Source organism: Nomascus leucogenys, chromosome 9 (genome assembly GCF_006542625.1).
Source record: "Nomascus leucogenys isolate Asia chromosome 9, Asia_NLE_v1, whole genome shotgun sequence".
Classification (NCBI taxonomy): Eukaryota; Metazoa; Chordata; class Mammalia; order Primates; family Hylobatidae; genus Nomascus; species Nomascus leucogenys.
Window position 1 is genome coordinate 109,060 of NC_044389.1, and position 27,621 is coordinate 136,680.

General features: G+C 40.3%; 1 protein-coding gene across 2 annotated transcripts in view; it reads left to right on the forward strand.

The window, feature by feature from the left end:
* Positions 1-27,621, forward strand: part of LHFPL6 (LHFPL tetraspan subfamily member 6) — a 257,973-nt gene that overhangs the window by 80,093 nt on the left and 150,259 nt on the right. The window lies entirely within an intron of this gene.

A 27,621-nucleotide genomic window follows, 5' to 3' on the forward strand; every position in this document is an offset into this window, starting at 1 on the left:
TAACTGCTACTGACCAATCGATATAAACCTGATAATCAAGCCAGAAGTTCTCCAAATATGTTAGAGGAAATCTAATTCTAATCTTAAACCGCTAATATCCCTTTCAGCACATGTAATGTACCTGTAATGCACATACAGCAAATGATAGGTTAACAGTAGAACTTGGCTCTATATAATAATAGCTATTTCAGGACACTCTGAAGTTCTGCTTGCTAAGATTCAATTCAAGATGAAAGATCAGATAGGTATTGTAACATGCAACCCTGGATAGCGAGGTAGTTTAAAAATAGGTAGTCTGCTTCAAACTTGGAAGAAGTATTGATTGAAGCTGTGAGGATGGCCTTTTTCTCCATTTCTGATTTGTCGGAATGATCTGTCTTAAAGGCTGCAGGTAGCTTATGCTACCTCAGATCTATGAAGGTAGGACCTATGTTAAAAGAAAGGAAAATAATTGTTGTGCAACTAGTCATAATTTTAGAATTATGTAGAATTTGACATGGACCTGTGTTTTCAGATCCTGCCTGGTCCCAGCACTTGCAGTTGCCTTCTTCCCAGAACTGAGGCTGTCCATGACCCATCAGTAGTCCCTTCCCAGTCTTGTAATCATTCTCAACCAACATCCAGACCCACACCCAGAGATTCTGATCTAATTAGATGGGGAGGGGATCCAGGCATCAGCGATTCTAATGTGCAGTCAGGGTTGAGAATCTCTGCTCTAGAGACCACTCGTACCTCAGGCAGGAGAGATTTCAGGAGATTGAGGTGAACGCTCTTCAGCTCAGCGATGCCATGATTGCTGTTGTTGTCTGGCCTTGACATGGCTCCACTATTTGATAGCTCATTTCTCTACCAGCGTCAAAGACTCAAATCCCACCTTTGACCACAGTTCTGATAACAGGAGTCCTGCTTTCTTTTCCTGTGGCCAATTCCACAACTTGTGAATTTGCCCAGTTCATCACAGTCTGGAAGACTGGGATTCTTTTTCATTTTTTACATATGGGGATTGAAGGCTTGCTTGATGAATTGCTGCTAGAATGTCCTGTGCCAACTGAAAGTTCCATACAGCACTCTTCCTGAATGCCTGCTTTCAGTATTCCTCCTCTCAGGACACATTCTTGTTTGGGTTGTTTGGGTTGGGTGTCCCTGATAGGAGGGCTGGTCAGAGCAATCACCGAGGGCCACATTCTCAGGGTAGCTTTGTGCTGGTTGACTTGACCTGCTGCGTTTCTTGCTGGGTCCCGTTCTGTTTTTCCCAGTGTTTGTTCCAGTGTAGAGGCTGGGTGTGGTTCTTGATATGGGCCCTTCATGTCTACATCTGCCCTAACTGTAGGTCACCAAATCTTACACAGCCTTTTACATGACAAAAGGTATTGATTCAGATGAACCAATTCTGAAGACCAGGCTACTGGGCACTGGGCTCCCAGATGGAGGGTGAATCAGAACCTTCTGAGGATCCAGAAACATCCCACTTCCTACTGAGATCACTAATGTACAAGTCTAGGAAGCCTTTCTTGTGTGGACCAATCCTCTGAATCCCTCCATCTGGTGGCTCTGGTGGTTAGTGTGTGAACCACTGTCTGCAAACAGTGGCTTGAATGTTAAAGATTTGCTTTGGGTAGATTTAACCTCATTATTATTTTTTCCCCCTTTGTTAGTAATACCCAGAGTGTTTCATCTATTACCTCCTTTATCTTCTAGAAATCTGGGAATTAGGATTTGCAGATGCCCACTCTTTTATTGATATGGAAGGAGAAAGCATGGGGCTTACCTAAAGGTTAGAGAGAGAGAGAAAGAATAGATTATAACTTTTATTCTCAGCCTGGATTACATATTTCTTGTGTATCATATTTAGCTTCACAATTTTAGCTGGCTTAAAAGAAAAAGAAAAAAATCTATTAGTGTTCAATAATTGAAGATTTTGTTTGTTGTTAAAACCAGGAAATTAGATCATTTCCCTGGTCTAATTGATCTGAAATAAATCGCAGACTGAGGGAGAGATGAAGAGGGAGACAAACTAATGCATGATAACTTTTTTTAACACTCAGTGATCTGGGACGTTATTGCTGACCCGGCCAGCATAAGCATTATTTGAGGAAGATGTCCCTATGAGCTGCCTTGAAAAATTATGTTCAAAAGTCAAATTTAAGTCAAATAAGTGGATTTATTATGGAATTTCTACTGTAAGCAAATTCCTCAAGTGTGTTTATACAGGTTGTGTCTCACTTGGCAATGATTTTTTTTTATTTTTATTTTATTTTTTGAGACAGAGTTTGCTCTTGTCACCCAGGCTGGAGTGCAGTGGCCTGGTCTCGGCCCATTGCAGCTGCTACTTCCCGAGTTCAAGCAGTTCTCCTGCCTCAGCCTCCCGAGTAGCTGGGATTACAGGCGCCCACCACCATGCCCTGCTAATTTTTGTATTTTTAGTAGAGACGAGGTTTTGCCGTGTTGGCCAAGCTGGTCTCAAACTCCTGACCTCAAGTGATCCACCATCTCAGCCTCCCAAAGTTCTGGAATTACAGGTGTGAGCCACTGTGCCCAGCCCTGGGCTCTGATTTTTGAAGCAGCTACTTTGCTGAATATCTGGCTTATTAACTCATTCTCACTTTGACGTGTTCCATCGTGGACTGGATGCTACCCATTAATTGTCCAACTTCAGGGAACATCAGCAGACACATGTGTTTGGGCCTCATCTCTGGAATTTTTGATTGATTAAGTCATGGCAAGGGGATTGGGGGGATGGGAGTAGGGGCCTGAGTGTCTGCATTTTTCAGAAGCTTTCCAGGTGGTTCTAGTAGATGCAAAAGCTGAGAAATACTATTGTAGAAGGATACAAATACACAGGTGTGGCCTTTAGAGATGCTTCCAACCCTGAGTTTCCTTATAGGTTGATCCAGTGTGAAGTGTCAAAAAGTTTTGGAAAGATTTAGAAACTTACAAAAATATGAAGTTAACAAAGACAAAAAATATACATTATTGTAGAATTATTTACCAGTAAGAAGGATTTTCTACTGGGCTCTTTCAAATAGAGTCTCTAGCACATTCTACATATAAGTTGATTAAAAAATATAAGGTGTTAAAAAATACAAGATTGACATACAGTTTTTTGAAACACATCTAACTGGGAAAAGTAGCCAGGATGTCTCAGACCTCTTATATTTTGCCAGAAAAGAAGTTGTTTGAGACCTAAAGTGTTGGTACTTTAATATTTTGGGATCTGGGAAAACTAACTCTAAGTTTGCATTATTATTATTAATAGGGAGGTACCAGTATAGTTGAATTAGACAAACATTTAATGGGAGATTTATTGGATGAAGTGAAATTATGGAGGTCTTCGAGGTCTTTGAGCGTCGCTCTTTGAAAGTGTTTAAACTTTATTCTGAAAGCAGGGGAAGCCATCGAAGCAGGGGGTGACCTGATGAGATTTTCACCTGAGAAAGATCACCCAGCGGGAATGGATGAATTAGAGGAAGGGAAGGGCAGTGTGGAGATTGAAATCTCAGTCAGTAGCTTATTTCAGCAGTCTGAGCTAGAGAAGATGGCACAGGCCCACCCATAGCTGGGGGTGGGTGGAACAGAGAAGGTGGGAGTTGTGGAAATGATCTCCACATAATTTATCTTCTAAATCTGGACTACTGTGAGAGTAAAGGAAAGTACAATTAATAGTAACACCAGGCTGGGCATGGTGGCTCATGCCTACAATCCCAGTGCTTTGGGAGGCTGAGGCAAAAGGATCCTTGAGTCCAGGAGTTCAAGACCAGCCTTGGCAACATAGAGAGACCCTATCTCAGTTTTTAAAAAATTATAATAATAACCCCAGGACACAAGGTGTACATGGAAACTGTCTCAAACAGGGACATATAATGGTGCTAAATGTGGAGAGAACAAGGACAACTTCTAGGGGTTTTTCAAGGAGTTGCGGAAAGCTGGACAGAAATTTGTATCTGGAGCTCAGGAAAAATGGGCCGAAGACATGTATTTGGGATCTTCGGTATAGACAATAGTGATAAAGGATGATGCCTGGATTAATTACATTCATTTAAGAATTGGGGTAAGAAGGAGAGAGCCAAGGATCCTGTACCTATTTGTAAAACCAGAGCAAAAAAGTATCGTTCATCTGATCCTCTTGAAAATCATGAACACTTAGAACATGAACAGACAGGGTTTTTCTTTCTTTCTTTTCTCCCATACTATGAAAGTTCACTGGCTTAACATGTGGTGTCTTCATTTATCCTCTTTGTACTTCATTATTTCTTTTCTTTCCAATCAGCAAATTGCATTTTAAATAGTCTTGGGTACTCAGGAAATAATTATATAATTTAGAAGTTCTCATTACCCCCCTACAGTCCACAGTATTTTTCTTTCAAACCTTTAGAGATTTGGCAAGCCTTTCCCTTTAGTACCATGGTGGGTTTCTTTAAAGCAACTTCTAGAAAAGGTATTATTTTGGGGTCATGTAGGGAGATCAGAATTTTTGTTTAACCTCTTCTTCTGAAACTGTATAGCACATTCTGCTCCCAACGTGGAAGATTTAATCACCGTCATGTAGCATGCATTAAATTAATAGAATGCTACATGAGCTGATTTAAGAGGCTTTGTATAATAAGTTGATCAGCTGCATTGGTACGACTCCCTCCTGTGCTGGCACTTTGGATGTTTGCTTTGTGTTTTGACTATTGTCTTTGGGACTGTAAATTACTCAGGAAAGCTCATCAGAGTAAATTAAGTTCCACATCTAATTTTCATCAAGATTTGTATTTTATTCAACTTTACTGTTTGGCTAATCGAGGCTTACAGAGGCCAAGTGCCTTGGCCAAGGTTATCAAGCATGTTAATATCTTAGCTCAGACGAGTTTTCTTTCAGTCCCTGTTGATTCCTGCATTATATATTCATCAGTCTGGTAATAAGCATCCAGTCATCCTTGTTGCTCTCCTTATGAACTGGCTGTGTTTAAGGGTCCTCCACACCAGTGGGATTTATGGGAAGTCTGCATGTCCATGCATTATCTTTTATCTGAAAACGGGAAACATATAGAGATCAATTATGATAGTCTCCTGCATGGCAGATGCAGCTCTCGAGGGATTTGTTACCCCATGACAGCAAAATCAAGCCAGGGGCTGCTCAGCTCACCACTCGGATGCTTGAGCAGAGTGGAATGATAAGTCATAGACTGGTATTTGAAGCTGGCATGGTAGAAGGCAGGATGGCCTGCAAATAAATTACATTTCAGGGTCGTGAAGCCTTTGCCAGGATAGAAATGTTTTGCATTCATTTCCTAGAGGCTACTGGAAGTGTGGCATAGCTGTTAGATTTTTGTTGCTTGAGGGCTTTGTCTGCCCAGATACAGAATGTGAAGCATGCAGAAATCCAGCTAGGAGACTATTCCAGAAGGATCAGACAATAGGAACTCGTAATTAGCCTCCACAGTCCTGAGTCTTCTAGGATACGCTAGAATGCAAAATAGTTTGAAAAATTCCTGGGTTGAAATTTAATTTAAATATATCAAGTTGAGTACCATGAATAAAGAGAAGGGTATACTGTAATTATGTATAACTCGAGGTATGAATTCATCTAAAACTACATTCAAGCTATGTTTTTTTCTCTCTGTTGAAACTGTATTTCCATACTAATTTACGTTTTTAATGAAAACAAATAGTTTTTATTATTGGTCTCCTCTCTTAGTTAATAATGCTTTTTATGTTAAGTAATTCCTGTAATGTGTGTCTCTTTTCTTCTGTCTGTCATCATCACGCACACATCTGTATGGCAGGGAAGACGGATGTTAATGTTATCATAAGGGCAATCAGCGAGCCAGTTAATCACTTACCCCAGCACAGATAGCTGGGAGCTGCTTTGCTGTGGGGCAGAGATAAATTAGAAAGGGAGAATGATGATTTAAAACAATGCCTTAGAATGATTATCAAACAAAGGCAAGCATTTAGCAAGCTGTTAAGCCGAAGAGAAATCCCCAGGAAGGAGAAAGGCGACAGCCTTTGTCTAGCAATAAGGGCAAATGGTAAGAATAAAGTGTCAGCCCAGGCACACTCTATGTCAATTCAAGTGACTAAAGGCCAATTTGGTGCAGCGTGTTTGGATCATATGTTGTAAAATGCATGACCTTGTTTCCTGATGCTGATTTATAGCTTGGTGTGCTTCAAGCTTTATTTTCTTTCATGAAAAAATCCTCAACCCTTGATGGGAAAGTGGCAAACCTGAAGTAGCCGCAGAGGTCTGAAAGCGCGTCACTTCTTGAAGGCAGCACAGCTCATCCCTGGCTTGGATTGCTTTGTGAGTGGAACTAACAGGCAGGGACAGTGTCTTGTCAGAAATACCATAAAGTGTAAAATAGAGTCAGGTTCTTTGCTAGGTGAAGTGGGCAGAGCTGTTAGAGGTACACCCACTCCACTTAAAGAGGATTCAGGTCTCATCAGGATCAAATGAACGCAGTTCAACAGCAGTGGCTCAGATGGTCCTCAAAGGAATGTGTAGGGCTGATTTGGGAGTTATTTATTGAATTGATCTATTCCTGCAAATGCCTAAAAAACGCACATGTTCATCTTACACATTCTTGGAGCTTGTTTTCCAATATGTGGCATTACATGGGGGATAGAGTCCCTGCCTTTAGCACTTCGCTATTTTTCTTCTGGGTTTTGGCTGGCTGGAATTAAAGTTTCTACACCAATCATGTCCTTGGTTGGCTTCTTCCACTTTGAGGATATTAAACTCTTTTTTTTCTATGTAAGCTCAGAAATGCATTCACACTGAATTCAGTGTTTTGCTGCCCTTTCCCTGTGCCTGTTTTTGGGGCTCTGCTGAGGTTGGGGATGTAACCTTGCCCGCCTCTCATCCCCTGGCACTCAGTTAACCTTGGTTGGGTAATAATGCACTGCCCAGGTGGAGTTTGGGGCTCACATTTCTTCAGTGAATTTTGTGTTCATGGGTAGCATGGTGTTCCTGCCTAGATTATTGTGGTGCTCATTTGTGACTGGATCAGAATGATAAGCTGCTTTTCAGAGCAGGTACAAACGCAGTGCTGAGGGACCTGTGTTGATGCCAGAGCACTTTTCCTTTATTGGTGTAAACAGTGAGTACATTAATCCCTCATCATCAAGAGAACAGACTTCCAGTCATTGCCCTGCTGAGCTCTGGATGTGGAGAGGGGTTGGGGCTTTCATTGTGTGCTTTCAGAAGAGACCCTTGGACTTAGAGCTTTGTCACATGTGACCCTGTCCTTCTCTGCTTGTTAATCCATTCATAACCAGGGAAATAAGAAGGAATTGTAAAATGCTGAAGCTCTAAGAGACTTTAGTCCCTTCCAATTATTTAGTTTACATATGAAGGGAGTGAACCCAGTTACTTTAGTTTGGCCAGTTTAAGTGATCAGTAGCTGGAACTAAACCAGAACATGGTTCTCGTGATCCTCAGCTAAAACCTTCTTTGACTCCCTCACTCAGGTTCTCCCTGAGGTGAGCACAGTGACCAGGAGCAGGGATTAGGGATAATTGTTGGGTTTCCAGAGTCAAGTTGCAGAGTGGGCTGAGGATGGGCTCATCCATTTTTTTGACTGGTTCTCAGAGTCAGAAGGGACTGAATTGTATGTATTATTTATCTCATAAAATATCCAGTACAGTAGGGATCACACTATACACACTAATAAATAGAAAAACATTGTGTGAACTAATGAGGGTCATATACATGTGGTCATAAAGGCCTGTGTTTGGATCTTGAAAAGATATATAACCTTGGACAATGAAACTTATCGTCTGAAGTGTAGCTTCCCAACAGTAAAATGGAAATAATACCTACTGTGTAGAGTTATTGTGAGGAATAACTATGGTAACATATAAAAGCTTCTGATATAGTAACTGGAACATAGTAGGTACTCAATAAAATGCAGTTTACTTTTCTTATTTTGACATTTCTCCATGGCTTAGCTTACTAAGCACCCTCTAGAACATGTAGACTTATTTCTTTACTCTCTGAACTTTCTGTCTTTGTATAGTTTTAGCCTTCAAGATTTCCAGAGAATATTTTGGGAAAAAGATTCAAATAAAGAAGGCCACTGGAAGGCGTAGGATAGGAAAAGAAGCCAAAAGTAAGACTGAATGTAGAAGATAATACAAACTTGGGAGTATAAGAGATGAAGGCTGAGAAAACTTTATCCTGATGATTAGAACAAAATAATTGTTTTAGATCAGAATCCCATGTAATTCTATAAGAAGGGTCATGCCCTTCTTATTCAGTTAAGCAGCTCTTTAAACTGTTTTAAAAGAACAGCTAAAACAGTTCTTCTAATTAGTTATTTGATTTGCTCTAAAATGATCCCATCTAACTTAGGGCAAAACCTCTCACAACAACTGTTTCCAGTTAGTAAAATTTTAAGGTTATTTGCTATTATTCAGAAAATGCCCATTTGATGCTTCCAAAGGACAGGAAATGGGAGTTGGGAAAAGGTACAGATATACAGCTAGCAAATGGAGAGGATGTTCTTCTCTAATAACACCCAGGTCAGCGTGGTCATCAGTCATGACAGTGGCCAATAGCAGAGGAAGGAAAGGCAGACAGTGTCGTGCATGACTGGGCACGTCTTTCAAGCCTGCCATCACACCTCTCCAACAGCCAGGAATGGGCCTTAGCACAAAACTGGCAGAGAGAGAGAGTCTCTTAATAGATACTTATCTTGTCTTCTCCCAGATTCCAAACATGCCAGGCCTGGTCAAGCTGTCCTATCTGCTTTTAGAATTGAAGAATTGTCTGAATACATGAATATTTTCCAAAACAACCACACAGAGGAACATTTTAAAAAGGGAACAGAACTGGCTAATCATTCTGTAACTGATGAAAAAGAAATTTGGTCTGATTTCTTATATGTTTGACCTGTTTTGAAAATAAGGAAGGAAAGGCATTACTTGGTTTTTAGTCAAGGAAACGTTTCATATAGAGCTGCAGAATGACGGTGAGATGAGAGAGAACAGTCAGTCTTAAGCAGGAAGAAGAAGGTAAGGCTTGGGAAGCTATTGAAACAGTAGGCACATGTTTAAGACTTGACATTATCTTTATACCTTAAAAGTGTTTAAATTTTAAAAAAAGTATTAAAAACCCATTTTAACCATCCATCCCACTTCAGAACCAGAAAACTCTAGGTGTTAATAGGTCGTCTCATGGAGACTTGTGAACTGACTGTCAGAAAAAGAAAATGTTTCGAGGCATTTGTTGGGATGGGTAAGAAATATAACTTTCAGAAGGTGCTGGAATATCCTGAGTGAATGATAGGAAGTTACAATGGAGGGTGCCTATGTGAGGATTATTATCAAGAGCATTTCTCAAGGACAGCTCTGTACTTGTTTTTGCTCCACAAAGCAGACACCTAAAAACAGGCGTAATCTTACTGTAGAGCACCAGGTACAGAAAAATACAAAGCAGGTATCTTTTCAGGCTAATTCTTGATCGAGAGAAAAGTAGACTTTAAATTGGTGATCGATTCCAAAGAGAAAATTAGTGGCCTGAGGTTATTCATTTTTCATAAAGCAAAACTTCTGTTCTTTGTTCATAAAATCAAGCTAGCTGGCCTGGAATGCTCAATTTTTACCCCTGACTTTAGTTGAATCCTTTGTTTACTGCTGTTACGTATTCATCAGAGGTGGCGAATGTATCTCTTTTCTGTCTTTTTTTTATTTTTTTTTTAAGAATTTAAATCAATTGACAGGGGTTAGGAACAAAGAATGCTGTGATTGATTACCGATGTCAGCCAAAATGGGAGGAAATAGGTTATTTTTTATGCCTTCTAGTTCATCCTCATTTGCAAATTTTTAGCCAAAAATAGTTGTATGTATGATATTGTATTACTTTAAGAAATAAAAAAATTTGACAGAATGTTAAGATTTGAAAAATTGGAAAGTGGATACAGAAGTAGCCATTACATTAAATACCCATGACTTTTTTTTTGTCCATGGGAAATACTGCATAAGAAAATATTTTGGCTGGGCGCGGTGGCTCACGCCTGTGATCTCAGCACTTTTGGAGGCCAAGGTGGACGGATCACCTGAGGTCAGGAGTTCGAGACCAGCCTGGCCAACATGGTGAAACTCCATCTCTACTAAAAATACAAAAATTAGCTGGGTGTGGTGGTGGGCACTTGTAATCCCACCTACTTGGGAGGCTGACACAGGAGAATCTCTTGAACCTGGGAGGCGGAGGCGGAGGTTGCAGGGAGCTGAGATCGTGCCGCTGTACTCCAGCCTGGGCGATAAGAGCGAAACTCCCTCTCAAAAAAAAAAAAAACAATAATAATAATAAATACCAGTAATTTAATTTCAGGTTTAAGTTGTATATTTCAAACTGTCATTTTTCTCTTCAATTATTTTTTGTTTTATTTTGTTTTATTTAACTTTTTCACTCAGGAAGCAAAGTTGTCCACTTCTGTAAATTTCTGTAATATTTCCATTTAGCTAATTCTATGACTCCTGACTTTCCACCTGCTTCTCCATTGTGTGTGTGTTTTCTCTTTCTAGAAAGATGTGTTCTGATCTCTTCATTGACATGAGGTTTGTTGAAGAACTGAGGTTATAGATCCAATGATTTCCGACTTATGTAAACCACTATAGTTTCTCAGGCATCTGCCATCCCCACCCCGCAATGCTAGAAGTAAAACACCTGCAGCAGCTGGAGAAAATTGGTTCTGGACTTTCAGTTTCTAGTGACCTACCCCTGGGGAGAAACAAACAGCTCTCTTGGCAGTTACTACAGACATGGCCACCTCAGTTTGCCCCAGGGCAAAAGTTACACTTCTGGAAAACAGTGTCAGGTGAAAACGGGTTTTATAATTAAGGACAAAAAATACGGGAAACTTGATGAATCTTATAAACCAATGCTGCTCAGAATATATAATTTGACAGATTTATCTCTACCTTCAGTGGGTGGTGCTGCAATTTTTAATTAGTTTTTACTCTCAGGTGAAGTGTTTTGATTGTATAGGACTCCAGAGCAATGCATACTTATCATTACCCCTCAGTGTTACCATCTGCAGAGCAGTCAGTAGCCATCAGCAGATGGGCAATTGAGTGGGATTCAGTCTTCCCGCAGGATTCTCTGAGCACCGTGAGTTTCTATCTTAGAGCCTATTCTATTTCTTGTAATCTGTAAATTGTTACTTTTATATCATCTGATTCATGCCAGTTGTAGTATTTTTATTTTATTTTTTTGAGATCAGGTCTCACTGTGTCACCCAGGCTGGAGTGCAGAGGCACAATCATGGCTCACTGCAGCCTCATCCTCCCTGACTCAAGTGTTATTCCCACCTCAGCCTCCCAAGTAGCTGGGACTACAGGCACATGCCACCCTGCCTGACTAATTTTTAAAATTTTTGTACAGACAAGTTCTTGCTGTATTGCTCAGGCTAGTCTCAAATTCCTGGACTCAAGGGATCCTCCCTCCTCAGCCTCCTACAGTGCTGGGATTATAGGCATGAGCCACCATGCCTGGCCCCATCTTTATTTTAAAGCCCCTTCTTTATTGATCATTTTGGCATTCCCAAAGAGAAAGTATTGACAATACTGGAATAGAAGAAAGCTTTAAAATAGTCCAAAAATTTTTTAAAAGAAATATAAAATAGCAAAATAAAAAAATCAAATTTAAAAATAGGCATATACAAAAAAGAACTTCAGCGTATACCTTAAACCAACTTCAGCACATACCTTAATCCAGAGTTAATCTGAACCATATTATGTTCCTAAATCTCAAATCCCAACTATAAAACTTCTAGAAGAAAAGAGAAAAAGGAAATATTTATGACCTCGTGTTAGGCTAAGATTTCTTAGATATGACATTAAAGGTGTGATGGATAAAAGAAAAAAAAATGACTATTTGCAAATCACATACCTGATAAAGGATTTGTGTCCAAATTATTTAAAAATATTCAAAACTTGATAATAAGAAAACAATGCAATTAAAAATGGGCAAAATATTTGGACAAATAGATGGAGGACAAATATACGGATGGCAGATACCCACATGAGACGATATTCACCATCGTTTCATGGATGGCAAATAACCACATAAAAAGATGTTCACCATCATTTATCATTTAGGAAGTGCAAATTAAAACCACCGTGAGATACCATTCAGCACTTACTAGAATGACTAAAGTTAAAAGACTAACCATATGAAGCATAAATGAGAATGTGGATCAACTGGGAGTTTCATACACTGCTGGTGGCAATGTAAAATGGTACAACCATTTTAGAAAACAATTTGGCAACTTCTTTAAAAAGTTAAATACATATATACCGTATTACCCGAGCCAGTCCATTCATAGGTATCTACTAAAGAGAAATGAGAGCATATATTCATATAAAGAGTTGTGTATGAGTTTTCATAGTTGCTATATTTCTAGGAATGCTATTAGCCCCAAACTAGAAACAATGAAGATGTCCATCAGTAGGTGAACTGATAAACAATATTGGGATATATCCATACACTGGAATATTATTTACCAATGAAAAGGAATGAATTTATAATACATGCAAGAGTGAAAGAAGCAAAACAAAAAGGGTACATACTGTATGATTCCATTAATATAAAATTCTTGAAAATTCAAACAGATCAATTGTGAAAGAAAGCAGATGGATGGTTTTCTAGGATGGGGAGTATAGAATGGAATGGGGGAGGAAGAAATTACAAAGTAATATGAGGAAATGTGATCAGGTAATAGATATACTTATTACCTTAATTGTGGTGATGGTTTTGCCATTGTATGTGCATCAAAATTTATCAATTGTGTACTTCAGGTATGTTAATATAATTATATGTAAATTATGGCCGGGGGCAGTGGCTCATGCCTATAATCCCAGCACTTTGGGAGGCTGAGGTGGGTGGATCATCTGAGGTCAGGAGTTCGAGACCAGCCTGGCCAACATGGTGAAACCCCACCTTTACTAAAAATACAAAAATTAGCCAGGCGTGGTGGTGCACACCTGTAATCCCAGCTACTTGGGAGGCTGAGGCAGGAGAATCACTTGAACCTGGGAGGTGGAAATTGATTGCAGTGAGCCGAGATGGCGCCATTGCACTCTAGCCTGGGCTCTAGCAAGACTCTGCCTCAAAAAAAAAAAAAAAAAGTAAATTACAACTTAATAGCACTATTAAAAAGAAAAAGAGGAAAAAGGGAGGGAAGGAAAACAGAGAAGGAAGGAAAAGAGAAAGAAATGGGAGGGAGGGAAGGAAAGAAGGGAGGAAGGGAGGAAGGGAGGAAGGGAGAGGAGGCAAGATAAGGCCTGGACTTGAAATCAGAGACAAATCTTGAATCTATCATTTACTTGCTGTGTACCTGTGGATAAATTGTATAGCCCCTCTGAACTCAGTTTTTCTTTTCTGTAAAATGAAGTTAATAATATCTACCACATACTCAGATACTGTAGGTAAAACTATTTATGCAGATTGCTCAAGAAATATTTGGCATTATTATGAATATTACTGATGGTATTTGACAAGCAGATACAAACTGTAGCAATTTGGGGCATTTCCCACATACTTTGGGGAGAAATGTCTGCAGTCCTTTGAGATGGGAGGGGGTGTTAAAGTGGATGTGATGTAGAGAGAAGGAGCAAGAATGTTTATCTTTTTCTGAGAGACGGAAAAAAAACCCCCAAACTTGCTACACCTCTGATGGCACAGGAAATGTACTGCAGCTTCCCTCCTGTCTGGGGTCTACAGGTCCTAGCATGCAATGGCCTGATTTCATGTGGGCCACAGAGCACTGCTTGTAAGGACGTGTAGCTTCTGTTGGCTACCCATGATGGAGAGGAACTGAAGCAGAAATGGGCAATAAATTCTTAATGCATTGCACACATTACACATCATGTTATTTTTAAACAAAAGGCATACCTTGCATTTTCCCAGTAAGCTAGAATGGCCAACTATTGCTTGGATAACCCGAACAGCTTTTATAAGCACAAACGTGTTTATACAAACTTGTTTAGAAACATGCATGCACTGTTCAAAAAAATTTGCAGTTTTTCTTTCCATTAAACATCTCCTTCTTGGCTAGCTCAGAGTGTGGAAGTAGACTCAAAGCACTAAGCCATTTAAAATAGAAATCAGAATTTAATAAGGGAATGTCATGTTTCATTTAAAAGCTTATCTTCACCTCCTTTTCTTGTGCTGTCAAGTGAAAGAAAAGCTAGCTTTATAATTTATATATTTATAAATTTAGCTTTTATAATTTATAAAAGCTAGCTTTATAAAATAATAGCCTTTATAATTACATAGCTGCTTTAGATTATATGTGAGATCTCACGTTATTTTTCCACACCTTCCCCCCAACCTCCCTATCCCACCTCCTTCCTTCTCTGCCATTCAACCGTTTCCCACCCTGGCTTGCTTTCATATGCTTCTTAAGGAGCTGACAGAATGATGGAGCTCTGTTGATTAAGCTGCTGAGTGGCGGTGGCCCTTATTAATTTAGGGGTGACAAGCAAAAAATGAAATGAAATAAATGACTTTAGTGTGAAATGTTTCTCACTGTGGATCATCATCCTAGCCTGGCTGGATAGAAAATTAGGTGATTTTGGTTTCCACTGCTCAGAAAAGCGTGAAATCCAATGGAACTCAACTTTGACAAATGTTTACTATCTTCTCTGAGGTCCTTTCTCACAGTTGGTCTTCGTATTCATCACTGAACACCATTAGGATCCTCACCCCTTGTTAAGAACTTGGCCGAGGAATTAGCAACAGGACCCACAGGTGCTCTTTCACGTGCATTTTTATGGTGGCCTCTTCTTGTTTTCCTAATCATGTCTATTAACCGCGCTGTTGATCACAGAATATTATGTCCACAGAAGCCAGAGCTGAATATTGGAAATCATATTGTTCCCTAGAAACTGTTATCGTAAGAAAGTAATGTAAAAGATCATAGTGTAGAATAAAACCGTATTATTATACTTGGGGCTGTTTTGTCTGTAAAAAGAGATAGTTCTTGCTTGATCACCTGCATGACAAGGTGGTCAGTTTTGAGTGCAGGCTTTATCTGAGTTGAGTGGTTAGAGGTTAAAAGGAGAGATGTTTCACAGATCCTTTATAATAAATGCTGAGGACTGAGAAATTATTGATAGCTCCTCTGTGGCAGTAAGATAATGCATCCTTGTGTAGATGATAATATTTTTATTTGTAATGTGGACAAAATGTTATTTAGAAAATGTATAAAAGTGGATATTACCCTTCACTTTATCACTGGAAATCTGTAGTGGGTACAGACCTAATGAAGTTTCTTCAGCTTTAGGAGGAACCAAGAAAGTCAGCTATTCTCTGTCTCACCTGTGAATCCCTCCACAGCACCCCCAAACCTTGTTTGACACATTCGGTGAGAAGGAACTCGCTACCTCACTGTTACTGGATAGTTATGTCAGAAAATTCATCCTTCTTTTAGCCAAAATCAGCCTTTCAGGAATTGAACTAGTTGATTAAACTCTGCCTTCTGGAGCCTCTGAGGATAAATCAAATCTGTTTCTGCCAGGAAGCCCTTCATGTGTGTGTGTTTTTTTTTTTAGACAGTTCTCGTATCTCCACTGAAGTTCTCTTTTTCTCCACCAAGTAACATAATCCTCATTTCTTTCAGTAGTTTCTCACTCAACCTCCTCTGGGGTCTTGCACAATTCCTGATGCATACTAGGCCTTCAGTGAATGTTTGAGTTGACAGATTCCTGACGTCAGTTGTGTTCTGAGTTCCACTGAGATTCTACTGACAACTGTCTTCTACTCCGATTCCACTCTCTAGAATGTGGAAATAGCAGTGATTCTGAGGATGTTTTGATGCTGATAACATCTATACCTGATGGATGGTAAACCATTCTCTTGACCTCACATTTCCTCCTGGAATGGTTGATTGGTCCTCCCTTCCTTTCTCTTTCTCGTTTGCATCAATTCCCAGAGAAGAATGTTTAAGAGAAAAAGGTGTGTTTGTGTAAATGAATCTAAAATGAAAGATCTAGGAAAGAAGCCTAAGCTTTGGGGGAACATACAAGTCCTTTCATCTTTCCTAGTTGATGGAAAAAATTAGAAATTGTAGTTGTAGTTAAGTTAATTTTAATTCATTCATGTAGGTAATGAGCCAGGTCATTTTTATTTATTTCAGGAAGGTCATGTACATTGAAAATGATATTATACAATTTCTTCTGAGGTTTTGGCAGCATATATGACAGCAGGCAAAGATGTAGGGGAATATACTTATTCCTGAGCATAAGTACTAGTTAGGAGTGTGGGGTTTCCTCCCCAGATTCATGTGTGACAGCACTAACCTTCAGTACCTCAGAATGTGACTGTATTTGCAGATAGTCTTTAAAAAGTTAATTAAGTTAAAATGAGGTCATTAGAGAGGGCCTTAATCCAATGTAACTGGTGTCCCTAGTAGAAGAGGAGAGTAGGATACAGACAAGTACAGAGGGAAGGACCATGTAGGATGAGCAAGAAGGGGACCACCTGCAATGCCAGCCAAGGAGAGAGGCCTCCGGAGAAACCAAACCAGCCAGCACCTTGATCTTGGACTTCCAGCCTCCAGAACTGTAGGAAAGAATGTTTGTTGTTTAAGCCACCCAGTGTGTGATACTTCATATGTGAGCTCTAGTAAACTAATACAGCAAGGAAATCTTCCAATTTAAATTCTGAAATATGAAGTCAAATTAAGATTAAAGAAAAGATTTAAGATCCCATAAGATATAACTACAAATATTTGGTCATTAATGATAATGTTGGATCTACTAATCTTATTCATCTGGATTTATTAATCTGAAATAATACCAGTCCTTCCCATTTAACAGTTTTGAAAGGAAAATTTATAAAACATTGTGATTAAACTATATGCTTTAAAACATTATTCTATGCTACAGATATATTAATATAATTTAAAACATGTTAGTGATCCGTCTGGTGACTCACTGATGCCTTGCCTCACCACAGTCATATATTTATTATTTAGGTTGGTACAGAAGCAATTTTTGCATTAAAAGTGATGGTACTATCAAAGCTAACATTTTGCCAAAGGAATGATATGCCAAAACTTCTAATTTTACCATGTTATCGTCTTTCTTATTTATACATGGTCTGCCAGCATGTTTAATTGTTAGACTCTTCAAGAACTTTTGGAGGAAGCTTTTTGTATTTGACCTGTCAAAAGGCACATTCTGGGAAATTGATCTGGGCCCTAAATAGGCATTCAGCAAGTTATTGGCAAAATATGTCTGCTTGTCAAACTGTGGGTGACCCACTAGTGAGTTGCAGCCAAGACTTAATAAAGTAAATTTGAGTAGAATTGGATAGAGAATATCACTGTACAGACATAGTAAGGTTAAGTATCGTGTAAAATTTCTTTCAATTATATTCATTAATTCAACAAATATTGAGCACCTACTGCATATCAAGCACTGTTCTAGGTGCTTGGGATACATGATGAGACTGACAAAGATCCTTGGCCTCATGGAGCTTTCTCTGTAGTGGGAAAGATAAATAATAATTAGCATAATAAGTAAATTGTGTGGTATGTTAGAAGCCGATTGTGCTATGGCAAAAAGAAAGTGGCAGGAGGGGATTGGGGGTTATGGTAGTGTGGGGGGGAGGTGGTTGCAATTTTAGATATGAATAAAATGGTCAGGGTGGGCCTTATTGAGCTGCTGTTTGATCAGAGACAGGAGGCAAGAGAGTTGGCCATGTGGATATCTGGAAGAAAAGTGTTAGAGGCAGAGGGAACAGTCAGTGCAAAGGCACAAAGGTGGGAATTCCTAGAATGTCTGTAGAATGGCTGGGAGGCTAGTGCATTTGTGAGGAATGAGTGAGGGAGCAATGTGTCCAGTGGTTGAGGGTGCCAGGTCAGGTAGCATTTACAAGTCACTGTAAGCATTCTGGCTGTTCTGAGTGCAGCTTGGAACCACCCAGAGTTCTGGGCATAGGACTCACATACATATGGATTGTAATTGAAAATGCATTTATTGGCCAGGTGTGGTGGCTTGTGGCTGTAATCCCAGCACTTTGGGAGGCCAAGGTGGGAGGACTGCTTGAACCCAGTGGTTTGAGGCTGCCATAAGCTATGATCGCACTGCTGCCCTCAAACCTGGGTGACAGAGCAAGACCTTGTCTCTAAAATAAATAAATAAGATACAACAATAATAAATAAAAATTTAAAAAAGAAAATGTATTTATTACTTTGAAAAAGACTAGAAGAGACTGTCATGGTAAGGAATCTGTAAAAATCCCATTAAATGGAGTTTCTATGTTTAGTGTGTTGGGAGTTCCACAAATGGTCTTTTAACTTTTGAAACTGGTTTACCAAATGTGAGGGAAAATAGAATCACTCGGGGCTTTTTAAAGATCCTGTGTTCCAGCTTCACCCTCACCCTGGACTTACTGGCTCAAAACGTATGTGTGTGTGTTTTTTAGAGACCAGGTCTTGCTCTGACTGGAGTGCAGTGGCTCAATCATGGCTCACTGGAGCCTCAACCTCCTGAGCTCAAGCGATCCACCCACCTCAGCCTTCTGAGTAGCTGGAACCACAGGCGCGCCACCACGCCTATTTTTTTTTTTTTTTTTTAATTTTTTGTAGAGACGGAGTCTCGCCGTGTTTCCCAGGCTGGTCTCGAACTCCTGGGCTCAGGAAGTCCTGCCGCATCAGCCTCTCAAAGTGCTGCGATTACAGGTGTGAGCTATTGTGCCTGGCCGGAATGTGTATTTTTAATATGCTGCTGAGATGACTCTTGTGTGATCAGGAGGAGCATTTGCAAATCACTGATTTTTGAAAGATCTGAGTTCAGTTTCTGCCACTTCCTAGCAGTCAGGCATTGGCCAAGCTACTTCACCTCCAGCCTCAGAGCTTTCCTGGCAAGGCCATTTTGAGGTGTTTGTGCACCATCTGTGACACACACAGCAAACGCTGTAAATGGGAGCCATGTAGGGCCTGGGGATTTTCTCCAGTGTGGCACTTCAGAATCAGAACAGGTGATAAGGGATCCACAAGAGAGTGATTTACAAGAAAACAGAGTTCTGCCCGTGAACGATTAGTTGTACTGCAGACCTCCTGGGCCCTTGGCCCACTGTCCTGCGAGAATCATGTGGCCTGGTGAAATCTGTGAGCCCAGGTCCCCTTTGATCTGGCTAATTATAGTGAAGCATGGAAAAAATGTTAATTGCTTGACTCTTGGCTCCTCTTTTTCTTAGCCTCATGCTTCCCTGCCCTGGTTCGCTCTGGGCCAGCCTCTTGTCCAGCTTTTGAACACATGGTTGATGTCTCTTTAGAAACTCCGTGACCACACTAAGAGCAGGAGTTCCAGCCTGCCCTCTCCATGGGGTAAATGGAGAGAAAATATTTCACCTCATGAATCTTGTTTCTCCATCCCTCACCCATCCCCAACCCCACTTTTTTGTGAAATGCCACAAATAACCATCCTCAACAGTGTCAATAAAGTTGAGAATCCCATAGATAGAGCCTGGGGGAAGCCTCAATATGTTTTGTAGGAAAATTGTAAATAATCGTTAGGGGGAAAGGTAATGGAGCAAGTTTAAGCCCATTGTCTAATTTCTTTTAAAGCACAGACTCTCTAAACATTGAATTTTAATTGAATTATGGAGGCAGAAGGAAAAAATACATTCTATGATGTAAAAAAAAATTCTGGGCTATTTAGAGAAAGATAATTTCAAACACTGTAGCGCAAAGTAATAGAGTAAGATACGAGAAAGGATAGCGTGAGAGGCTGGCACTATACTGAATGGTGTATCCACATAGGAGGTATTGTGGCAGAGTTCAGAGAACCCTGGACTGGGAATCAGAAGGCCTGCTTACTTGTCCAGCTTTAGATACTGACTTCCTGTTGCTAACAGCAAATATAACAACACCGGGAATAACAGAACTGATCGAGCACCTATGATGTGGGCTTCTGGATCTAGACCTCAAAGGTGCCCACTGTCTTCTCAACAACTAAGATAGAGGAAAGGATGAGACTCCAGGGCAGTGGTCCCCAAAGGAGAGCATCAACATCACTTGGGAATGTGTTAGAAATTCACATTGTCATGCCCCACCCCAGACTTACTGAAAAACAAATTGTGGGGGTAGAGTCCAGTAATCTGTGTTTTCCTAAGTTTTCCGGGTGATTCTGATGCTCACTCAAGTCTGAAAATCACTGTTCTGAGAGACACAATCCAAATTTCTTGTCCAAGTTTAATTTATGTTTAATACTATGTAAAATATTGGGTTTGCTTTTGGTCAGAATACTTAATTTATTTTGTAATTAAAAGAGGTGTCAAATTTTTATACTTATCAAGAGGCATAGTATACGTTTTAAAAGGTTTGAGAACATTTAATATACAATTCATGGGCCTTTTCTTAAGAAATTTATAATTTAATTGAGCGAATGACATCCTTGTTAATCTATCAGCAGGTGCATAATAAGGAGTACAGGAAATGAGCTAGTGCCGACGGAAGTAGAAAGAAGAATTGAGATGGGGGCCGGGCACGGTGGCTCATGCCTATAATGCCAGCACTTTGGGAGTCTGGGAGGTGGGAGGATCGCTTGAGCCCAGGAATTTGAGAGCAGCCTGGGCCACATAGAGAGACCTCGTCTCTACACAAAATAAAAAATTATCCAGGCATGGTGGCATGCACCTATAGTCCCAGACACAAAATAAAAAATTATCCAGGCATGGTGGCATGCACCTATAGTCCCAGACACAAAATAAAAAATTAGCCAGGCATGGTGGCATGCACCTATAGTCCCAGCTACTTGGGAGGCTGAAGTGGAAGGATCACTTGAGCCCAGGAGGTCGAGGCTGCAGTGAGCTGTGTATTGCATCACCACTGCACTCCAGCCTGGGCAACAGATCAAGACGCTGTCTCAAAATAAAACAAACAAAAAAATAAACAAAAAACCCCAATAAAATAAAAAAGGCAAATGCAAAGGGCTTCTACCTGGAAAGTGAGATGATGAAGGGTTTGAAGAAACATACTGAGGCAGGACCTTGGGGTCAAGACAGAGAGAAACTGGCTTATCTGGAGGTAAAAAGGACCCAACTGGTAAGAGAGAGGAGTTTGAAAAAAAAGAATAGACTCATTTGGATTTTGCAGGAAACTTTCTAGAATCCTGGATAAAATAGCACGACAGAAGGATTCTCAAGTAAGAGTGTCATGTCAGCAATGTGTGTGATTGTGTCAGGCATGACCGTTTCAGCTGCACGTGACAAAAACCCAATTCAAAGTAGTTGAATCAAAAAAGAATTTATTGGCTGAAGTTACTGAAGATCAAAGATAGCCTGGCTTTCGGCCTGCTGGATCCAGGGGCTCCAGCAAAGTCACGATTTATGGGTCTTTTCTTACCATCTCTGTGCCAGCTCCTTTCTCAGGGCGGTGCCTTTCTACAGCACTAAGCTGATGGCCAGAAGCTCCAGGCCTTCATCAAATTCTCAGAAACCTAGGTAGTGTCCTAGAATTGAGCCTCTGGTTTCAGACAGGCTAGACCAGGTTCACGTCTCTCCTGAAAGGGTGGTGTATAGGGTCATCTACACCTGGACCTCGTGGACTGAGAGTGGGCATGGGCTGGTTCCGTTTTAAATAGAAATGTGGTTATCTGAAAAGAGGTGCTAAGGATGCCTGGGCTGCAGGTCTGTTCTCTCAAGGGATGGTGAAGGGAGGAGAGGACTGAGGAAGGAAGACCAGCAAGTAGGCTGCTGCCACGATCCAGGTACAAACTAACAAAGGCCTGGCTTGGAGTCATTTCTGTAAAACCCAAGAGGACAAACTTTGACCATCACTGTAAACAAATAATCACTGTGACTTCCAATAGGGTAATAAAAGAAAAACAGCTCATTGCCATGCCTTGAGTATAGAAAAGAGATTGGTTGGTGCTCTTAATAGTCATCCTGAGGTTAAGAAGTTTGGGGAAAAGGCAGGCTGGGTGCGGTGGCACACGCCTGTAATCTTAGCACTTTGGGAGGCCTTGGCAGGTGGATCACCTGAGGTCAGGAGTTCAAGACCAGCCTGGTCAACATGGCAAAACCTCGTCTCCACAAAAATACAAAAATATTTAGCCAGACTTGGTGGTGGGCTCCTGTAATCCCAGCTACTTGGGAGGCTGAGGCAGGAGAATCACTTGAACCTGGGAGGTGGAGGTTGCAGTGAGCCGAGATCGCATCACTGCGCTCCAGCCTGAATGGCAGAGCAAGGCTTTGTCTCAAAAAAGGAAAAAAAAAAGAAGTTTTGGGAAAAGGCAAAGCCTCACAATATCACCATGGGAGGTTTTCGTGGTTGCTGGTGGGAGATCCAAGGTGCATAGTTCATCTCTGTGGACAGAGAGGTAGAACTATGGACTTCACTCCTTGCACCCTTTATCCTTGAATTGTTAGCACAGAGAGCTGGCAGTGCCTTTTTGTTACCTTTGTTAAATTAGATATTTGGGGGCTTGTGTATCTCTTCCTAATGTAGCTTTACGCTTTGAGAGCTGGGCTGTGTTTTGGACTTCCCAACCACAGCTGCATACTTGTATTATTCAGACTTTCAGTCTCTACTGATCTTTTGTCCCTGATTTTAAACTTTGTATTAAATAAATCTCAACAAGAAAAAGGGGCCAATATGCCTTTTAGAATTAAAAAGGATCCTGATACCCCCTACTGTTCTATGTGTAGATAGAAAACGTGCAAATCATTTGAAGTACTTTAACAAATAGGACGTGATTAGCTTGTGTCAGCCAGGTTTAGCACAAGCCTTTACAGAGTAGGTGCTTGGTAAATGCTCTTTACTTTAATGGAGAAGGTGACTAGGAAACAAAAAAGGTTTTCAGTTGATTCTGAGTTGGGCATAGGGTAAGTCCGATCTTGGGGGAAAGTCACTTGTTCTCTGGAGGTTTCATTAGAAACTGGACCACTTACCTTTTGTGGAGTGGCTTGGGAATAATCACCAGAAGCAGAGTAAAATGCCTGGAAATTAAAGAGATACTAAAATGTTAAATATGCCATATGGTAATAAGGTTTTAGAGCAAAATGGAAATGTTTGATGGTTTTTAATCTCGTAACTGATAGGGACTCTAGATGGGGTTAATTTATCATAGTTCACTGCAGAGGCTTCAGTTGTAGCTAAGAAGAGCAAAGCTTTACAAGTGTGTACTAGCACTAAAATCAGTGTCTTCATTAGAGTATTAATCGTGTAGAAGTGGGAATTAAACTTGGCAACATGACAGAGAAGCTGACATCAGAGTTATTAAATTAAAAAGATTGCTACTGAAATCAAATCAGATAATGCTATTACTGTCATCTCTGGCACTCTCAACAGTATAAAGAGAGAGGAGAAAATAAACCCTAAGTTAAACAGCTGTGTGCTCCTCCCCCCATCTTTGGAATTGCTGTCATAAACCCAGAAGATTAAATGTGTAATCAAAGCAGAAAGGCTTATCAGTTATTGACTCCTGTACACATATTACCAGTTCATTAGTTCCAAATTAATTTTGCCCGTATCTATACAAAATGAAAAGAGAAAAATCTTACTGCTAGAGAGGAATAAATTATGCTAGTAAAAGTTAGCCAAGTGTTTTTAAAAATGCACACTTTGTTCTAAGGAGTGGCATCTTCTTCCAGGTGCCTTTGTAATATGAGGGTAGCACTAGAGATGACACAAAATTCCTGCTGGGAATTTGGTAGTCCCTATAAATAGGAGCATTCTCTCTGCATTTCTCTCCCTTAATTACGGCAAAGTTATTAAATTTGAGCTCATGTATTGAGAATAAAATCAGCTCTTTCATGCCTCTCTCACCTTGACCTTTCCCTCATAGTATTCAAAGTCAACGCCAGTAACTACAGTGCTTGTGGCTTTGTGATAGCCGATTTTTTACTCACTTGTTCTAAGCATTACTGTAAAACCTGACATCATGCCTTCAGTCTGCCTGTTGTGGAGATTGTAATAAGTGGGGGTTGACTTAAAGCCCATTAGTAGGTTTTGAGTGTAGTTTACTTGCTCAAGATGATGAGCAAAGTGATCTATCATTGAATCCATACTCCTTACTGAAGGTAATAGTTCAATTTTGTTTTTCTAGCTCCACAATTTACAGCCAGCAAGTTAGATCTGGGATAGGCTTCTGCATTTTTGATTGCAGAGTGTTATGATTTTAGTACAGAGGTTTCATGGAGCCACCTGCAGCCTGCACATCAGAGATGTGGCCAGTACTGTGGTCATCTTTCCTAGTGACTGAGCTATGCCCCTGGGTATCATGGAGAATGATGGCAGCACTTCACTCCCAGTTGGTCATTGGAAATGCCTCTGGCACCTGCCACCCCTGGATCCCTGTGGTGGCCAGTAGAGCAAACATTCTCTAAAATGAGATGTAATTAGCCTTTTCACTAATAACAGATTTCCTGCCTTCCTGTGGTGACTATTTTTGGTCTAGCCATTCATGAAGCTGCATGCTCTTTTCTATAGCTCTCTACTGATAAATTATCCAGCCTGTTTTCTCCAGAAAGGAGATTTTTCTTTGACACTCAGACACCTGGTCCTCTGCATTTGGGAAGTATAAATGTCATTGCATGCCTGCATTTTTGAAGTAAGTGCTGGGTTTTGAAAGAGCCTTCTTTAAGGTCTTGTTATATCACACTTTATAAAACTGGTCTTATGGTCTCAAGGTGCTGTCGTCTGGATGTTTTTGCCCCTCTCCATTCATGTATAGAAATCCTACTCTGAAGGTGATGATATTTGGAGATGGGGCCTTTAAGAGGTGATTAAGTCATGAGGGTTGAGCCCTTCTGAATGGGATTAGTTCCCTTATAAAAGAGGCCTCCAAGAGCTGCCTTACCCCTTCCACCATGGGAGAACACAAAAAGAAGACAGGCTCTCATCACATACCAAATCCACCTTCATGTTGGACTTCCCAGCCTCTGGAATTGTGCTAAATAAATTTCTGTTGTTTATAAGTTACTTGGGGTATGGTATTTTGTCATAGCAGCCCAGACAAAGATGCAAGGGATCAAGTTGGCTGAGCTGTCTTTTTTCTTTCTTCTTCTCTAGTCTCCCTTTTCCACAGAGTTACCATTGACGGAATACCTGCCATGTGCCAGACTCTTTATATCCACTAGTTTATTTTATCCATATTTCCCTTGACTCTAGACAAACTGAAGCTCAGAGAGGTAAAATGGCTGCCTTGGTCACCTAGCTGGCTAGCAGTTGAGCCAGATTTAAGCCCAGACCCTTGAATTCCTGAAGCCTGAAGTCCTTCTACAACACTGCTGGTCCCAACCCTGGCCATGCAGCAGGATAATCTGGTGAATTACCAAAAAAAAAAAAAAAGAAAGATTATTGAGTTACATCCCAAGCTTCTCATATCCCCAGGTTCTAAGTTGGTATCTGGCACTTAGTAGGCATATTATAAATATTGATTTACTACAACAGTTTCGAGAGATAATAATACGATCTAGGAATCTATAATGTTTCAGTTATTACATGACCATATACTTACAAAAAAAAAAAAAGCCTAGTATGGTCGTTGAAAGGAAGGATATCCAGATGGAGCAGCTGAGTTTTGCCCCATGTAGTACCACAACTTATCTTTTCACTGCTAGCCTCTAAAATGGGCATGATTTCTTTTGATGCCTATAACTGAAATATTGTGAGCACTCAACGAATGATTTGAGAACTATAATGTGCCATACAAATGAAAGGTATTATTACCATAAAATGAATTACAAGAGAAATTCCATACATGATTGACTAGACTCACTGAATCCCATTAAATGAAGTCAACCGGTGAGCATGAGAGAAGCTGTAAATGGCAAATATAGCCTAATAAAGAGGTTCTGAAAGACCAGTACCCTGAAATCTAATAGATTCATGAATTTGAGACATATTTTCATGTTAATAAAATGTGTTACAAGGTCTCAAAGCAATACATAGCGAATGTACTTGGAAAATAGACTTTTCCCTGTTTGGTTCACATCTGTTTTCCTAAGCCTGGAAGTTGATCAAGTTTGCTTGTTTTCCACTTGCTACCTTCTACCTACAGATATGAATGTGCTGAGCATGGAGAAAGTGAGATGGGAGAGTGGGGTGCAGCCATTTCATGTTCCAACGCAAGGCCTGAGGATGGCGTATGCAGTGGTGGGGCAGTATAGGCAGCTCACAGTCACACAGTTAAATGACTTTCCTGCTGCCAGCTCATGTGGTCGGTAGTATAAGCAATCTGTTGATAAAAATGGAAAATTCTGAACTAATTAATTTGAAAAGGAATGCCCATAATCTCAGTCAGAGAAACATTTATTTTGGCATGGCACAATTCTATTCTCTTGTGACTACGTCAGTACAGTACGGTAAGTGTGGCACATTTGATTCCAATTAAATCTTAAATGACTATAGAGCTTAATTCCAATTAAATACCCTAATGAAGCTATAGTTTTGTGAGCTGTAGCTATAGAAAGGGGCTTCTGTGAATTATTTCCCTTTTATTTTGACATGATTAGGATAATTTTGCACATTAGCTAGAAACTGTTTGCATAAAATAAGGATATAAACTCCAACCTGATTTTATAAATAACATTCAGAGCAGAGTTTACGAGCATGGTGGGCTGTATGGGAGTGAGCGGGGTGGCCAGGAGTCAGGCTGTGCACCTGGTCAGGCTGCCAAGGCGGAATCCCATCTCTGATGCTCCTTAAGTGAGGGACCTCAGACCACTTACCTTCTATATCCTTTAATCTTCCCATTTATGAAATGGGGTTATTAACAAGTGTTTAATGATTATTTCCTTATCTACCACAGGGGAAATGAATGGTAAAAAATGCCACGAACTGCTTAGCACAGTGCCTTCCTTGTGGGCAGCACTAAGAGCTGCAACTAGCAATAGTCCTGCAAATGTAATGATGGCATTTGAGGCCAGTGTGCTTTCACAGTGCTTCCTGCCTTTTCACGGGGGTAGTTGCTTCAGCACAATGGTCATGGCTATAAATGAACACCCCTGCCCAGGACATTTGAATGCCATTATGGGGTACCCTTGGCAGATTCCCTTACATGAGGCCTGAGACTGGAAACGTAATGTTTTTATTTCTAGTGGGGAGCTGATGAAATTAACATTCTTTGACTATGGTCTGAGGTTTAAAGCTAGGTCACCTTGCACCTTCTAAGAAGAGGAATGAAAACATGTAGTGTGCAAACTTCCTGTGAAGTGTTTCTTTGCTTAGAAATCATGCTCGTTTGCATTTCTGTATTAAAAATAGAGAGAAACTTGTCTCTTGATGTCCTAAACAATAAGAGAGAAGGACTTAGATATCACCGTGAGCCCTGATGTCTTTCCTGAGGACACTGATGATAGGGTCAGAGCACCCTGTGTTCTTAACCAGGACACTCTTGATTCACTAACAGAAAATTGTGTCTATTGTAGAGCATTTCATATGTGGGAAGGCTGGGGTGGAAGCAGATAAAATTACTTTACAGTTTTTTAGTCAAGGACAACCATTGCTAGTATTTCGCCATCCCCAGGCTTTTGTTCTCTGTCTCTATGCACAGGTTTTGGTTTTGTCTTAAAAAGTGGTGATTATCCTACCTGTGTAAGTCGGTTCTGTGTGTTTTTGTTTTATAAGTATTTCCTATCTCATTTCAATTTTTTCATAAACAACTTTTACAAATGTTATA